Source organism: Mytilus edulis, chromosome 1 (assembly GCF_963676685.1).
Source record: "Mytilus edulis chromosome 1, xbMytEdul2.2, whole genome shotgun sequence".
Taxonomy (NCBI): Eukaryota; Metazoa; Mollusca; class Bivalvia; order Mytilida; family Mytilidae; genus Mytilus; species Mytilus edulis.
In genome coordinates this window covers 44588833-44602722 of record NC_092344.1, presented here as the reverse complement: position 1 = coordinate 44602722, position 13890 = coordinate 44588833, and the positions used below count along the sequence as shown (strand labels likewise).

Below are 13890 nucleotides of genomic sequence, written 5' to 3'. Positions count from 1 at the left end.
CTAACACCGCCGCCGCCGCCGCCGGATCACTATCCCTATGTCGAGCTTTCTGCAACAAAAGTTGCAGGCTCGACAACAAAAAATTATTGTTGCGTTACTTTTCATTTGATATAACTTCTTCTGCCCTGTTTAAGAACACAATAATGCAAAAGTACTTATACTGCAGTGTTCAGGCAATATTTTGATTCTTGGTTGATGTTTTCTCCATGGCATTCATAATAACCTATGCCTTGGTTCCTTAAACTTATCCTATTCCCGTAAACACGTTTAACCCCACCACATTCTGTATGTATGTGCCTGCCCCAAGTCAGGAGTCTGTAATTCAGTGGTTGTCGTTTGTTGCTGTGTTACATATTTGTTTTTCATTCATTTTTTTGTACATTTATTGGGACATTTATAAGTTTTTTCGTTAAAAAGTTTTACATTTGTCATTTCAGGGCTTTTACAGCTGACTATGCGATTTGGGCTTTGCTAATTTTTGAAAGCTGTGCAGTGACCAATTTCTGTGTCATTTATATAGTCTCTTTTGAAGAGTTGTGTCATTGGCAATCATACGTACCACATCTTCTTTTTTTATATGTATTGGTTCCTTAAACTTATCCTGATCAAGTCTGTATCTTCATGCTACGACTCTTTGATTTACCATCATCAGAAATATGACGGCAAATCATTTTCTGTACATTATCCTCTAACTCTACTCACCAGACATTAAACTTTCAATCTCAGACTATTTATGGTTATGTCGATTTCATTAATTTCCAGATATTCTGAAACAAAAGAAGACAAATTATGAGTTATGGCCACTTCTTTTAAAGTTCCATCACCTGATACCCACCAATTTGTTGGCGTTCACCGACCTCACGACTTGATCGGTTGCAATACATCATTCAAAACTGTCAATTTTCATTTCTTATTCATTTATTAGACAAAGACAATTAAGGAAGAAAATACAATATTTAAGTGAGATAACTGGCATGATCTGCAAATGATAGCAAGCTGTACTGATGCCAGGATATATTGATACACTAATCATTCAATCAGAAATTAGTTTAGATAATTCAGTTAAGATAACTATAGAGTGAATATCCCATTAGTCTCAAATTTTGTTAGAATTTTTCTCTGAAATGGAACACTTTAAAACTTCACTTGAACCTTAATGTGGCTAATGTTTTGTTCTCAAATTGAATTGGGAGTTCAATAAAAACAAATCCACAATTTCATTTCAGTTTTTCACCAAGCTTGTTACAAATGCTAATATTGAGTTGATACTACTCTGTGTTGGTAATTTCTACCATGAGAGATATATTGACATATTAACTGTCATTGTTTATGTTTGTTTGCTTTATGTATTAAACTCAATGGCTTCAGTCATTTTTCATTGTGAAGTGTATTAATGTTTCTCTTACTGAAGACTTGTTTGGATCAAGCATTTTCCTTATTCTATGTCTATTTCTGTCACAAAAACTAAGGCTCATGGTCTGCTATATTTCATGGTGGTAAATATTATATTTCAAAAGCATAACCTTTGACTTTGAGATAATCAAAACCTATCTTCTCGATTATATTGGATTGTGATACTGAATATAAACACCTGGTGAATGAGAAAAATCCTCAAGAAAAATAATGTTTTAAATAAATACCAGAGATAGTTAATAACTCCTTGTGCCAAATTACTGATCAATTTATATGACTATTGTTTCTAGAATTACATGGTAGACCACATGTGTTCTGGAAAAAGTTCAAATGTTGGCTCAATTTGTTAAAAAAAAAAGTCAAATAAATATGATAATTTATAATCATCTGCTATGATTCTGTCTAAAGTAAGACAACAAATATATAATCAATCCTGGCTATAAAATTTGAAAAATCTTTCCTGTCAGTGGTGTATTGAATTATTCTTTGACCAAACACTATACATATATAAATTTAGACAAGAACATAATAGACAGAGTCTGTGAAAACAAGAGTACCAATTATTATGAAACATGTTTGTGACCTTGACATGTAGAGACATTCCAATCTTATATTTACATTAAATCCTCTGTTATGGGCAAAAAATATTACAAGTATTATAATAACATCTAGACATTCAAAAGTTCGGAACCTTAGACACAACTTGCCCAGACAGAGAGACAGACACAATCATGCAAACAGCCCTGACAGAAAATAGATACAGACAAATATTGCATTTCATTTGACCTGACATATCCAATGAGTGCTCTGATTGTTGCAAACCAACTGAATGATCACCTTCCAACATTCACTCATTGCTATACCATGCTTCCAATGTATGTATTCAAGCATTCGTTATCTTACAGTACTTAATCAAGCCAGTTAAAAATACATAAAACATTTGTAACTGTCCAAATAATGAGACATAAAAATGAAATATGGTGTGATGCCATGCATATTTAACAGTGGCATATACCATAATTAATAAGCAACTTATATACTACACTAAATCATAATAGTTGATGGGCAATGTGATAGTAAGAGACACCTGACTATAAGGTTAAAGTACAAACATCCAGGTTTTGGGAAGAGTTTTGAAGCCCTCACAACATGATTTACCCACTAGATTAAACGTTACCCTTGTCTAGCAAGTAAGGAGCCTTTTGTCATGTCCAGTAGTCAGGTTGGAATACTTTTGTTATATTTGTGCTTTGCTTAATGTTTATGGAACTAACCATGCTGCAAAGTTGCTTCAGGTGAAGTGGATTAAATCTAGCTCATTTATTTAACATATTTTCACCATTATATTTATCTATTTATTTATTGAAGAAATGCATGTCTATTCCCCTAGGATTGAAGGCATATGAATAATGCCAATACATTGTACTACAGGGTGCACTGAATGTACATAAAATGACTTTCTCCTGTTTGGCTCTTTCTATTAGTGAATATAGTACTAATTTTCAATTAGTGTATATAATACTAATAGTCTCGTTAACTAATGTCACATTATCATACTTGGAAAAATAGAACCCTGAACTCTTTTAAATGGCATTTCAACAAAAACAAAAATAAAGAATTATAAAGACACCAGTGAGTATGTACACTAAGGGATTTCTTGTGAGATTTTTTTATATATATATAGATTTAGTGTCATTACAATATGAATAGAGATGAGAAAAAGTTTAAATCTGGGATTAAATACAGGAAATCAGAGATAACATATCAGTAAATTACATTTCAACTTTTATATGTATTCACATAAATACTCTGATTTAAATGTGCCCTAAATAAATAATAACAGGTCTGATGAATGTCCCAAAATAGACTGAGACTTTTCAGGTTGTTAACTGAAATTATTTATAAACAGGAAATAGTTTGCTCACTTTGCTGACCTCAGTACTTCTTCATGCAGTTATGTTGAAAGTGGAAAACCCACAGTTTAATTCCAACTTATACATTATGTACAGCTTGATCAATATATGTTACACAGCACCCAATAAACTTGTAATACTCAAAAATAGTTACTAGTTGTTTTATTTTGTTGTTGCATAGGTCAATCAGGTCAAAAACATTGTAACCTTCTGGGTCCCTTACAGACCCTAACTCTGTTTTAAGCTGTATAATAATGAAAGATTCCATATTAGTAAAATAGTATTTAAACAAAAACATTATCTAACAAAAACAACTCATTTGTATACTGAAATCTTATTAGTTAACTTCATAACAACTGTTATGCATTGGTTGATTGTTGCCTGCTTTGAATGTTCATCCTAATGAATATTTCAAGAATCTTGAAACATAGGAAAGAATTAATACTCCTTTTTTTTGTAGCATATAAAATATTGATGCAATCGCCCTGCCTTTAAATGGAATTTTTGTAGGCCAAATTGTCTTACATAAAGCAAACTTCCTACTTAAATTAAATGTGATACATCATGGATTGCCATCACTGGGCTGGCCAACAGCACCCCCCAGCTCCTCCACAAATAAGCTTTCAGCCTGAGTATGTGATAGAGTATTTTTTATCAGTGAAATGAACCTCAGTGCTATGTATGTCATAATGACTAATTTCAAACTGAATATCAACATAAAGTTTTAAGCAATAAAAATAATGCTAAGATAAAGGGTAAATCTTTTTCATCTGCTTAGTCTATCATTTAGTTTTAATGGTTGCCAAGAATGTTTAGAAAATTACACGCTTGCTGTTCTACAGAACAGTTGTTCACAAAACTTCATAACAGTGAAAGCAAAAAAATAAATGAAAATACGTAATTAGAAATATATGATATCAGATGCTACATTTTGTACATGCCTTCTCGTTTCTGGCTCTCCAAGGAGTTTTACAAAATATCATGAATAAAGCAACTCTTGATGAATATAACATGATATATAGCAGAGATATTGATTCATTGTATGTTTTAATGACATTGAAACACATCAGTTTGGAACATACATTTGAAAGAATTCTACAAGCAACCTCAATTAATTCATTCTTTACAGTTAGATGCAAATAATAAGCATCATTCAGTCATGTCCAAAATCTCCATGTTTAAAGTACAGACCTAATCGTAGAATAGTATATGTTCATCTGGCTATGAAATCTTTTTAATACTCCCAAGCGATAATAAAAACCAAAGTAAAATCTACTTGATCAAGTGCAATATCAAATTTACTGCCTTGCATAAACATGTAAAAAGATTTGTGCTACTGTTCATGGGTTACATTGGTATTTATATATATACAAATTCTTCAAGTTATAATTTGTACTTTCATTTCAACCTTTAAACCCAAAATTTGTTCAATTCAAAGAGATCATGAAAGGACATATTGTTCAAAAGTTTTTTTTACATAAACATGAAAGTTTAGAGAGAAAATCGCCACACTTCCTACCTGTAAATCTTGATGTCAAAATATCCTAAATAAACAAGCTCCCTAGGTGGTAAAGGGATTATTACATAATGATTATTCCAAAGTCTTACCTGGAGGTTTATGGTATAACATATATTGTCTATATATCATACCTGTTCATAACAAATATTAAATCCTTACCTTAAAACCCAATACATGTAATCAAGATTTGTGTATCATTTATATGACATGGAAGAGCAAATCTAAGATGTCATAAATAACCAGATAAAGTGAAAGTACATCAGAGGAAATTATTATATTTAGCTTTTTTGGCTTTATGACTAGATCTGTTTACATCATATGTACAAATTGAAACCGAAAATATAATAAACTGGGAAGAAATGACCACATAAAAGTATCAATGTCAGTTCCTGTGGTTATAAAAACTTAGTGAATGCAAAGAATATTATCTTTATCCTTTCTTTTAAGTCAGTATTTTAGGATACAGAGATCATGAAATCTAAATAACAGACATGTCCAAGTGACACTGATCTTTGTATCTTTTTAATATGGATATAATTTCACACCTTTGAATGTGTTGGTGTCAGGTATCAATTTACTACAGTACATGACATATTGTCTGCCCTATTTAACCATAAACATTTAATCCTAACCTTCTGGTGAGTAAATAATAATATTCTGACATTTTACAACAGCTGACTAATTTAGTTGACCGTTTAGCACTTTTATGACCAAATAAGATGGCCATTAAATTTGTATTTATCTTCTTTAATTTACTAGCTGATAGCATTTTATTATATATTTGTAATATTGTTTATATCCACATTATGGATCATCATGATGTTGTGTTTCTTATTTTGTTAATTTATTGACCAAGTCTGTTCATTTATTGCACTTTTAGATCAAATAAAAGACCCATGAAAGAAAATCCATTTATCAAAGTAGCTTCATACTTCAAATTAAAATCCATAACTTTATTCTTGATAAAGTGGAAGTCTTTAATTGTACAAATCAAAAAACATTTAAATGTATTGTAACAATAAAAAAAAACTCATGACTGTCTGTCATCCAGCCAGACCTGTGTAAAAACAATCAAACAGATAAAAACTGATAAACATTTTTTTATCAGGGATGTATATTTTTTCAAATAAACATAAAAAAGAATACTCTAAAAATATGTTTCAACATAATGTAATTTAAATAATATTTTATGATAGGAATAAAATGCAACAGACACTAAGCTTACCCAGATAAAATCTTTGACACAAATATTCCGACTGATAATTTGAATGTTCATCCAACATAAAAAAAAAAAATATGCAGACAGATTTAATTTATTCTTTTTTTAATTTTTTTTACCTGTCATGAAGAATGGTTACAATCCACAAAAATAAAACTTCTCCAATAAATTTACATATTGTATTCTTAAATATCAATACTGAATAGATATGAATTCACATAAAAACTTTATTCCAACTGTGAAAGGATCAAAACGCTCAGCTGGCTTCCATTAAAGTTAACAGATTGTGATGTAACTTGGTACAAACATAGCTCACTGACCACAGATCCACTGTCAACAACAGTCTTGTCTACAAATAAACTCTGGAATTCCATTCATACACCATGACCTCCCACAGGGGACCAATCAATGAGCTCAAATGAAACTTTGTCTGTAAAGTCTAAGGCCGTCGCTATTCATATGATCGGTTATAATAATTAATGACAAACATTTTTTTTGTGTGAGATAACATTTTCTTGGTCATTAACATGAAGCCAAACTAAAAGAAATTAATGAAGAATATTAATGTTTGTATTCACAAATGACCATGTTTTATGTTGGAAACTATTCTGTTAACTCAAAAAAACATCAATAAATCATATTTGTCCCATCAAAAATTAATCAAAATCCAATTTCTCTGTGCATATTTTTCTGGGTAATTGCTTATGCTTTATATAAACAGCTTTATTGTTTAGTCATGGTGGATTTTTTAAGGAAATTAAAACAACATTTGCTAGAAGAATATGGAACATTATATTTTGCAAACTCAGCTATAAATATTTGAACACCATACGATCTAAACATGGTATGGTTAGATTACAGAATTTAATGTGCAGTAACAGTACAGCAGTTAATAATCCAACTTATTGATCCAATCTTCATAGTAATAGCAGAATACAAATACTTAATATACCAAATACTTCAATGAAACAAAAACCCAAAACAGCAATTATCAAACACCAAATTTATCAAATACAACAAACTGACAAGCACATGTACTGTTTCTGCTTTATTTGGACATCAACATTAACATGTGGCAGTGTTAAAGCTAAATTTTACGAGATTTTACCCCCACCCCTTTCAATCTTGATTGGTGGACTAAGTTCATTTTGTAATTGTCTTTTCTTTTATCATCAAGTTAATGTCAACCTCTTTTGAAGAGCAATTGAACATTCTAAAAAAAAAAAGGCAAAATACAAATAGTCTCAAAACCCTATTTCAAATTTTGAGGGACTTTAAATAATTTGCCAGATAGACACAGCTTAGCCTAATGTTATGCTTAAAAGGCTTGTTCAAATAGTGATATATTTTTGAACCGTTTAGATATAGATATATAGCCTCTATGTTACACTATTCATCCTTCTACAACTTTGAAATGGATTTACCTTCTCAAAATATGCTTGCATCAAGTAATCCTTCTCTTTAAATTTCTGCTCTACCAAAATAATCAGCTCTGAAGAATATTGGCCTCAGAAAATCACTCAGTAGAAGATAAAATTATACAGAGAAACAAAAGATGGATCAAAAAGACCACCAAGGGAATATTAAAACAGAGAAGTAAAACAAATCAATTTCTATCCCAGTATTTCAATCCACTGATATCCATTAAAGAAACCTTTATACTGATCCTTTAATAGCACTTGGAAAGTATCTATAAACAAGCAATGTATTAATTCAGGCTCCACTTAAAGAGTTGCAGCATTCAATATCTATCATAGACTTGTCATAGGTAGATACCATGCAGGATTAAAATTTACTATACCAGATGCCTCAGTTTTTCTACAAAAGTCTCATTGGTGACACTCAAAGTAAAATAGTTTAAAAGGCCAAATACAGTATGAAGAGCCCTCAATAGAATGTGTATGTGAGTTTTGTTTATTTTTACTCAAAAATAATGTAGCATTATTTTTTATTTGTATACATGTATTAAGGAAAGATATTAGGATGTCAGGGATTTGCTCTGTCGGTAACTTTGTTTATAAGTAAATGAGATTAGTTTGCAGTTAGTTACTAATTATAATAAGTACAAGTTTATCCCTACATTTAGAAAAGCTAAGGTATACAGTCACAACAAGTGCCTTATTTTGCCTTTGAACTTTCAAGATATATTATTGCATGCAGTTAAAAATAATGATGTCAAAACTACATTTTTGTCATTTAAAAAAAATTATGCCATCTAAATTGACCATCAAATCTTGTTGAATTTTACTGTATTCCAAATAAAGATCCAACAGTTCAATTAACATTGAACATATACATATCAATTATGTTTTAAAAAAAAATCGTGATTAAATTGTTACATACTTCAATTTTTTGGTCCAAATGGTCTTAAGTCAGTAGCCCTGGTTTCACTGTAATCTAAAAGGGTTATATTTGAACATGTTTTTATAACAAATTATAAACAGTTGTTCCTTTAAAAGTTTTTTTTCTTGTCATGAAAATCAAATAATTCACACCAAACTTGCTAGACTTAATCAATACATAGAATACGATGATTAAACTGTAGACTGCCAACACATAATATATACTTATGGCCTGTAAGCTGATTACAGGGGATAATTAGAAGAATTCTATTGATAACAGTCCTGTGATAACATATATACACCCGGCCTGTCAAACAGTTATAGATCCTCAGTCTGATAGGACCTATATCCTCTGACACTGGTAAATCTCTGATCAGGACTGATAGTGGTCATAATCCTCCTAAAGATGATATCTTACAAAAGTTCCATATTTTAAATGGAACAAGTCAGTAACTAAATCCTGACAAAAATAACCCTTTATATTGAAAAATTTTGAGACACAGAAAAAAAGGTTTTATCAATTTCATTTTTAATTAAACTTCTTTTAAAAACCCATGTATATCATTTGCCATACAGATAGGGCATTGCTTCAAATTAAATGTCTTAAAAAACTATCTTGCAATATCATATGCTTTGCAAGGCAAAATTAAAGATAGCTGCAAAAGTGTGACCTTGAAAGAATGATGTCCTTGAACTCATTTACTGTAAATTATATCATCATAATTTTATTTTAATCTCATTTTAATTTCATTTTACTTGTCATTCTCAAAAGACTATAGTCAATATATTAATTTTTACACGAGAGCCACTTATAAACAGATGAGCAGATATACAGCATAAAATGTTCCCACATTAAACAAACTGGTATTTTCTCTTTGAAATTATAAGTTGTGCAATAATTGGCAATCCAAAAAATAATCCTTTACAATATTTTTACATACTATAAATTATTTTAACTGCAAGATGTAACAGCTTTTCAAAGCATTTATAAATAATGTGCACCAAAGAGGATATTAGAAAGACTCATGAAATTTCATCTTTTATTTTTTAACTTTTGCAAAGAGATAAGTTTCACTGAAAGCAAGATAAGGCAGATTGGATCAATTTGATACAATTAGTATTTAAAAGGTTTTCAGCGATCAATTAATTACTGGTCAAATTAATTCCAGCATCACTAACAATTCCTGAGCATCCACTAAAAGACTAATGGAAAAGTTGGAAAGTTGCTAAGAAATGTTTACCATCTGATTTGTGATTAATTTGAAGTGTGCAGTTTTGTTAAATTCACATAAAAATGGCTGTAAGTCTTATTTTCATCTGTAATTGCTTCTTTGCCCTCAATCATCCAGATTCGTGTTCTGCCATTACGTCTAATTTGTCATAAATTGTTCGATTATTAAGAACCTAGGGATAATCTTTGCATAGAAACCTTTTTCTTTCATTAACAAGTTGTACAAATTGGCCAAATTATGTTGAATCTTGATGGCATTCATACCATAACGAGACGACTAAATGACCAATATCTTTTACAATATGTACCAATTGTCCATAACAATAAACGATAGAAATGAGCATCCCCTTACCATAATTGTATAAAAGACAACATTTGTTCGTCAAGATATTACGTTAATCACCATAAAAGGCAGTTTACATGAGAGGTATAGAGTTTTATCACTTTCTCAATATTGCAATCAAAGAGCACATTTTCTTTATTGATTCCAATGCATGCTACCACACAAACTTAAAGCACTGGTTATTATCTTCTGCTTTCACAGACAAATAACAAACACATTAAATAACTATATTTTTATGCTGCTTTTAATTGAAATATTACACATAGTTTGTATTTTCATCATAAAATTTGTGAAACAAAAAGCAAAGAATCATAAAAATCTTGCTATCTTTTGGTATATGATTTTGTATTAGCATTTTAATATAGAAATGATTAACTATCTATAAACCAATCTGCAGCAGAAATATTATAAAACGTTGTTTAAATTATCAGTTATGGCAAAAAGTTTGTTGATTAAAGATGAGAATATAATTTAAATTTCATTTTAGTCATAGTAACATTCTTTTTCATGATTCATAAATATGGCAATATATAAACTATCATCATACTCAGAGGAAAAAAAATCATCAATTATCTCAGAAAGGAAATTACTCAAAGAGTCCAGCCATAAATTCTACAGCCTCAAATTTAATTGACCAAGGATTATAAAATTTCATATGAAATACTTTAAACAACATAAAGGAACAAATCACTTTGACCCCAGGTCACCTTAAACTTGTTTTATGAAATAGTAGTAAAAATGTCAGAGATCACCTCAGATACACAAAACTATCATTTCATAGGATCTTTCTCTAACAGCAGTGAACACTTATAATTCAGATATTTTGCAATTGACTTGTATACTTTATTAAGCACAGAAATGAGTGCTGCAATGTTAACAGGAGTGTGGTCAGCTGGCATTATAATACTAATTTTAATGACAGAAATGTTAAAAGGGCTTAATTATTATCACTTAAAAACTTTACTAATGGCTTAGAAGTACTTTTTTTTGCAGTATGATTTGATGTAACCCCTAAATAACCTCTGAAGTTCTAAGAAATGATTTTATGGTAGAAAATACAGCATTCTTTCACATGTAAGACCTTTACTTTTTTATTTTATTGCAGAATGATTTTTTGTAATATTTGAAAATTTTATGTTTTTTGCGTCTGTTGAAGACAATAAAGACTTACTCATAAAGTTAAGTTTTGAAGTGTGCTAAATCAATTCAAGATAACGCTACCATCATTTTGCAATAAATCTTGACTTAATTTGAGTTTAACAGTAAACAAAAGATAAAGACTAACCCTACAGAGAGAAATAATGAATGTCAATATACAAGTATCCAGATAACAAACAGACAATAACATGTAAAACATGCAGAATATTAAGTAATTGTAAGATAAATATGTTTCTTTCAGGTCCCCGACTACTATTAATATGAATTGTACATGAAATTTTACAAACAAGCGTAGTATGCAATGTCAAGGTAGGTAATAGTCACGTTTTGTCATTTTTTTTTAAACGGGATACAATCATGCAATGTGCAGAATGAGTTTCTTATCTCTCAATAAAAGAGTTAGCTTTTTAAATTGTTGATTCTTTACAATACCCAAATATTACTAAGGTTCCCAGTTTTAAATACCTAAAAGCTGTTATTATTTTCTAATAGAGTAATTCGCCACAATTACAAGCACAGGTTATCTCAAATCCCTCTTGCTTATATCACAAACAAAAAAACATTGCCAAACCAATCAAAGGCTAATTATAATCTATTTACTGTACCTGCCAAATTAACTGTAAATAATCCTAACTTATGACAGAGAATTTACACCTTTCACTGTTTGTTATTTACTGTAATGTCAAAATACATACAACTAGGAAGATGGTAGTGTGTGTAAAATACACTTGCCCAAGGCACGACAAATTGTAACAGATTATCATAGCTGATCATCTTGACCTCTCTGGGGTTAAGTGTGAAATTTCCTTTTTATGGTGATTTATTTACTAAAGAGGTCATTCAGAAAACAGAGAGTTAATGATGGTAATCATTCTAAGTTAATGTGTATAATTCTGATGATTTGCTGTATTTTCACCACAAGAAACACTAAATTTGGCTTCAAACAGGAAGTTCTTCCTTTAATTGTTATCCACATTGACAGGATTATGCTATAAGTCTCTGAATGAACAATAAGAATTCCTGACAAACTGACATATTCATATTAATAATAATTACAATGCCAACTGCCAAGTAAAAATCACAATATCAGAAACTTTTTCATAAGAAGACTTTCTGGTCAATGAAATACTGTAAACCAACTTATTTTTAGCGGATACTTTACTTCGCTTTATACCAATTCTAGTCCATTTCACGGCTTTTAAAATTTGTATGATTTTCTTATTTAAATGATGTAGTTTATTTTGCATTATTATTCTACTGGCGAAAGTCAAGGAAATAATTGGTTTACAGAATTATGCCACTTCAAACTGACAAAAGGGCTGAGAGACTAATTTCACAACAAATCTTACTAGAGAAAAATATATGACATGAAAATTTCAGTACGTAAATTACGAACAACTTTTGTTTCTTGTCTTTTTTTGCGAAAAGAGCTCCTGCTTTTTAAAAATTACCAGTTGATTATAAGACTTAAAACTATGTTTAAATTTGGTGAGTGGATAAAACCATAACAAATACAACACATCCATTAAACACTTTTATATCTAAATAATGTTGTTGGTTTTTTTAAATTAATTGATGTTTGTCCATCAACCCATTTCTGTTGGCCAATAAAGCTAAACCCTGAACAGACCATCATATTCAATGTTATTTTGTTTTCTTACTCAAATTGACTTAGAATTATTTTTTAAATTCCTCTTAAATATTAAGTCCCTACTCTCTAAAACACAATTATTGTCAATAGAAATATTACATTACCTGTCTAAGAAATAACACACAATAACCAATATATTGAATATTATCTAAAAACGTATCAAAATACATTGAATATGGCTATAAACCTGTAACCAGAGGCTCAGTGTATTGTATGACATCAATATATGATTATTTTATGACCACACATCGTCTCACAATGATTTATAGGTGAAAAAAAATATTGTTGTAAATGCTGTAATGGACTAAGTAAACTAGAACTGTCCTAAAATATTGAATTTTACTATAACTATACTAGATTTCACAATTATTTCGATTAAATATTGAACAAGTCAAGTTTATACTCTACAGATTTCTGATTATATATTGTATGTTCATTAACTGTTGACAAAAAAAAATAATATCACCATAATAACTATTTTCAAATTATATCTGTTAGGCCTCAATATAAAAATGTTTGTGTCGAATGAAAAAAATAAATGTTTTCTATCTGGTAAGAGTGACGAGGTCAGTGTGGTGCAATTATAACATTGCATTTTGACAACTTAGATACAACTAAGAAGAGGTTGAATAATAGTCAATGAGAAATCTTTCCACCAGAGATCAAATGATATAAAAGCAAAGCAACTTAATAATAATATAGGTCACCATACCACCTCAACAATGAGCAAAACCTATATTGTCTATAAAACCTAGCCATGACATTTGTAAAACAATTCAAACAGAGAAACCTATGAAATTACTAGGTTGTAAAATTTATTTATTCATAGTGGTTTAATCAAAGTGCCGCAATTTGTGATGTGTGCATAATATTTTTTATTAATATCTTTTAACATATTATCAAAAACATTTTAAACCCTTATTTAATTCACTTTAACTAACTATTTTTTTTTTTAAATAATATTTTTCATATCATAAATATAAAATTATCCACTTTTTCGGTTAAGTATTTAAATTTGAATACTCATTCGACAAGTGGAGTGCTCTGATAATACGGAGGTATATACCAGAACAGAACAGAATATGGCCTGATTCACTGTCC

General features: G+C 29.8%; 1 protein-coding gene across 15 annotated transcripts in view; it reads right to left on the bottom strand.

The window, feature by feature from the left end:
* Nucleotides 1–13890, bottom strand: part of LOC139512644 (plexin-B-like) — a 120993-nt gene that overhangs the window by 70377 nt on the left and 36726 nt on the right. For 7 of the 15 annotated variants that reach the window (XM_071300534.1, XM_071300423.1, XM_071300405.1 and 4 more), the window contains one exon: nucleotides 703–767. The gene's annotated coding sequence lies outside the window, so the exon portion shown is untranslated. Of the gene's footprint in view, nucleotides 1–702; nucleotides 768–4845; nucleotides 5010–6183; nucleotides 6683–11743; nucleotides 11925–13890 lie in introns of those variants that run through there. The other 8 variants (XM_071300440.1, XM_071300552.1, XM_071300473.1 and 5 more) reach the window with 7 other exon arrangements.